General features: G+C 42.5%; 1 non-coding gene across 1 annotated transcript; it reads left to right on the plus strand.

The window, feature by feature from the left end:
- The first annotated feature begins 3,232 nt into the window (after positions 1-3,232).
- Positions 3,233-3,339, plus strand: LOC147916357 (U6 spliceosomal RNA). Its single transcript, XR_015553286.1, has one exon. It is a non-coding gene; the product is annotated as a U6 spliceosomal RNA (small nuclear RNA).
- The last annotated feature ends 1,385 nt before the right edge of the window (positions 3,340-4,724 follow it).

Below are 4,724 nucleotides of genomic sequence, written 5' to 3' on the forward strand. Positions count from 1 at the left end.
ATGCTCCAAGATAAATATCTGCAACTAAATTTGCTGTTTTCACTCTAAGTGGGAAAACATTTGATGATATTAATAAGCTGACTTAGACTAGGTAACAATTTTGGACTGTTAGTAGGATTATTGCCAAGTTGGGATGCTATAATGTAAGATTTCCAAATATGGGAGTTGGAGGACACGCGGTCTAGTTCTGATTTTGCCCTTTATTAATTACATGGGCTACTTAGCAGGACATCTGTAATTTATACTTCCTCTTATACTTCATAGAAACTATAAAGTTATGCATAGTCAGTTAACTTAAGCTACACCATAAGGGTGGTCATTTGCCCTAACCAAAAATTCATACTCTAGGTGTCATCAGGTAGCCTTCTAATCAGATAAGCCCACCCCCTAGAGGCGCTTCCCAGCAAAGATTCAGCTATCTTAATCTCCCAACAATACCAGAATACTCTTCCTTTTTTTTCCTGAGGAAGTTTCACCCTGAGCTAACATCTGTTGCCAATATTTCTCTTTTTGCTTGAGGAAGATTCGCCCTGAACTAACATCTGTGCCAATCTCCCTCTTTTTGCTTGAGGAAGATTCTCCCTGAGCTAACATCTGTGCCAGTCTTCCTCTATTTTGTATGTGGGTTGCCACCACAGCATGGCTGATAAGTGTAGGTCCACATCTGGGATCCAAACTCACAAACCCAGGCCACCAAAGCCGAGCACACCGAACTTAACCACTATGCCATGAGGCTGGCCCCCAGAATATTCTTAATTAGCATAATGCATGTTAAAAATGGGTTTTCACTGGTAAAATTAACGACTTAGCATTAGGGGTGTTAGAAATGGGATGTTAACTGGTGAAAGTAGTGATACTAAAGATATATGGATTGTATAAAATATTCTAGAAACTCCCTCCCTGCTTGCATAAACAGAAGAAGAATCTGGAAAAACCTGGGTCATGTACCATTAGGGACATTGTTTCCCAGATGGTCCTGTGTCCCGCCATTGACTCAGTCCTCAGTCTGCCAGTAGTTCAATTAACTACAAGGTTAATTGAACGCTGCTCTAGAATATGGTCCTCTCTGCCTCAAGGGAACATTGCATGCACAGGTATAGTTAGAATACCTAAAAGGCCAAGAGCCGGAATTTCATCAAACTTATAGAAGAGGTTGTATGAACTGTTTCATACCTGCTTCCTAACAAATGCTTAGTATATACCTTTATGTGTCGCCAAATGTGGTCAGAGATTTACTTTCAGTATAAACTGGTGAGGAGGTTGTGGGAGATAGTTACTCCTCATCCATCCCTAATAATTGGTGGTTACCATTATCCACAAAATGATCTTTGCAACATTACCCTTCACTCAGCATTGATCTCTTTAGCCCCATCGCAGATATTCTTAATGTCACCCAGATGCCTGTAGGAAGTTGGGTATAATAAACTCATAGATCTCCAGACTGTAGACCTGGAGGTGCTCCATGGGATTCAACACATGCACAGGGCTCTCCACAGTGAAAGTCCTCTCTGGACTCTATGGTTTGGTCTGACCACTCCCTGGTCCTTTTCCCCAAGTCCTAGAGGCAGTTAGGATTTTTCCAGTTCCCTCCAGGGAACTGAAGGTCCTAGAAGAGTCCTGATCAATATTTCCTGCAGACTAAGTTTCTTCCACAGGAACATGGTCAAACCATTTGGTAATTGCCCATAAAAACACAACACAGATGTGGATATCCTGGGGACACGTCGTAGATAGAGGTGATGAGGAGGATGACGATTGTTAATACAATTTCCACACTGCAAAAACCTATGTCACCATGCATTGTGTTTGGCTGCACACAAAATAAAACTCAAGGAATATTGGCTTGAATCTCTAAGAGTTGGTTTCTCCTCCTGTAGTACACCTAGAGTTGTGCAATCTAAAGCTGGTGTAGGGCCTCAATGATGGTCTCAGGGACCTAAAGTCTATTGTCCTGCTCTGTCATCATTAGTTGGTGGCCCTTGGCCTCATGCTTCCAAGATGGCTATAGCACCTCCAGGCACACAATGAGGAAGGAGAGAGAGCAAAGGGCCTTCACAAAATAAGGTTTTGCCTTTTAATTCAGGAAAGCAATCTCTCTTTCCAGGGAATTCCAGTTACATTATATTGGCCAGAACTTTGTCATCCCCAAGCTGCAAGAGATTTGAAGAAGGGAATAATTTTAGCAGAGCATATCACCATCCTGAACAAAATGAAATTCTGATAAGAAGGGAGAAGGGGAATGGATACTGACAGGCAACTAGTAGTGTTTACCATTCCTATTTACCAGTCACTTTAACAGGTACTTTACATACTTACCATCTCTGACATCACCCAGTAACCATTTTCCACATAACGAAACTGAGGATCAAAGACTTTTAGTAACTTGCCCGAGAAAATGGCAGATCTGTGATTTGACAGCTATTGATAAATAGCAATAGTAATAATAGTTAACATTGGTCAAATGGTTGCCATGTGTCAGATGTTCCTCTAGGTGCTTTATGCCCATTGACTCATTTCCTCCTCACAGAAACCCTCTGAAGAAGGTGCCTTTTTTGTCCTAGTTTATCAGATGAGGACACGAAGGCTTAGGGAAGCTAAGGAACTTGCTCAGAGTCTCACAGGTTACAAGAAGTGAAGGTCGAGTTTAACCCAGTTCTGTGTGAATCCTTAGCTCTTGACCACTCTACTGCACAGCTTCTGCAAAACCCACTTGCTAAAACTGTGAACACTGCCACCATCTTATGAGGGTGTACAGACACCAAGCCAACAAACCAGCCGTTAAATACCAATAAGGCAGCAAGCTAGTCAGCACTCCAACTTAGAAAGAGTAAATAGAGGAGGAGAAACTGAAGATTCAAGAAATAGCAAGAAAGCGAATAAGGTCCCTGCTGGTGTTTAACCATGTGCCAGAAATGCACTTAATGTTCTTCCCTGATACAAAGGGTCTCTTTCTCTACATCAGTGTGTATTCTTGATGACGTCACAGGGAAATATCTATCACAGAAGATGACCATTGCTCATTGCCTACCCAATAACCATTTTTCACTAACAGAACCCCCATTTTACTGAGGGCAACATTAGGCTCAGTTAAAATGACTCACTTCCATAGACTTCCTTGCCTCTGTGGAGTGGCCATATGACACAAGGCCGGCCAATGACATAGAAGTAAGCACAGTCATTTGGGTAGGGCTTCCTGAAAAATTATTGTTTATCTTTATAAAGTTTCAGGCTTGTGCTGGCTTTGGTAGCACATAGGCTATAATTGGAACAATACAGAGAAGATTAGCATTGCCCTTGCTCAGGGATGACATGCATATTTGTGAAGCATTCCATATTTTGCACAGTTCCCAGAGGTCATTTGACACTTTGCTGGTTAATATTAAGGAAACAATATGAGTCAAAGCATAAAGTATGGCATCCAATATTGGAATAGTGATATTTTTCTACAGAAAGAGAGAGAGAGAGAGAGAAACTCAACTGGCTCATACAATTGCCCTTTATTCAGTCTTCTTCCTCCCGCGTGGAACGTAGCCGTGATGCCCAGTGGGGCAGCAGCTGTCTTACGAGCAGGAAGATTATAGCCTCACGCTAAGGGTGGCACAGTGGAAAGATAAGCAACTGCTTAACTGCTGAGTCCCTGAAAGCATTGTGGAGCCTCCATACTAGCCTCAGCTTGACTGTCTCTGGATTTGTGGTGATTTATGAAAAATAAGCCTCTATTTAGATAGGCCGCTGTAGTTGTATTGTTGTTGTTGTTCCATGAAGCTGAAAATAACACCTACTGATAGAGGTGGCCGTGCTCTTCTCCCCTGCAACCAGGTTTGGTCTTGGTTTACCACCAAAGTCGTCTGCAGCATAAGGTACATCATTGCATTGCCCCAGCTGCCACCGAATGGGAGACCAGGTGTGATGTTAATTACTCGGGAAGGAGTGGGCTTATGGCTCTGCTGCTTTGCACTACAGAAGGCCTCAGGATGGTAAGGTGACTTGTACAGAGAGCACAGACTTCGACCGCACAGACTTCGACCAGTCTAACCTTCACGACAATTTTTAGTCACCCACTCTGAGCCACAGCTTCCTTATCTCTAAAATGAAGACGACGCCATCTACCTTAAATAATTACTGAGAGGTGTGTGAATGCCTCGCTCAAATGGTACATATGTATGTATTTTCCTTTATGAATTCCCTTCTCTCACCAACACAAATGGAACAAATCATCTCACCGTTTCCCGCTCCTTTCTCAATGCATCCCTCAGTCTTCTTGTTATAATGTCTTTTGGAAAAACATCTCCCCCTGGAGTTTGGTCTTGGTTTTCATTTTGTCTAGATTTTGTGTGTTTAAAAAGTTGATGGGGAAGGGATTGGGGAGAAGAAAAAGGTCCATGGAGCAGGACCCTGGGCATGGGTGACTCTGCCCTCAGGCAGAAGAGAGCGGGCAGCATCTCCCCCTTCCTCAGGACTCCCATTTTCCCCAAGTGAAAGGGAGAACCGAGTTTGTGACCATATCTTTACACTCATGAAAGATGTCTGCACTTTTAGTTAGGGTTCCTTGAGAGCTAAGTCTTCTGAGATGTGCTCTTGGAATGATGGCATAATTATCTATGGTACATATTTATAATACACACACGTATACATACCACATACATATTTCTATATAACATCAGAGTCTGTTACCATGGCAACTATTACAGTACTAACAGTTAAGCATTGTGACTCCACTGTAA

The sequence above is a fragment of the Ceratotherium simum genome, chromosome 9, assembly GCF_057802395.1.
Source record: "Ceratotherium simum simum isolate JZ-2026a chromosome 9, ASM5780239v1, whole genome shotgun sequence".
Lineage (NCBI taxonomy): Eukaryota > Metazoa > Chordata > Mammalia > Perissodactyla > Rhinocerotidae > Ceratotherium > Ceratotherium simum.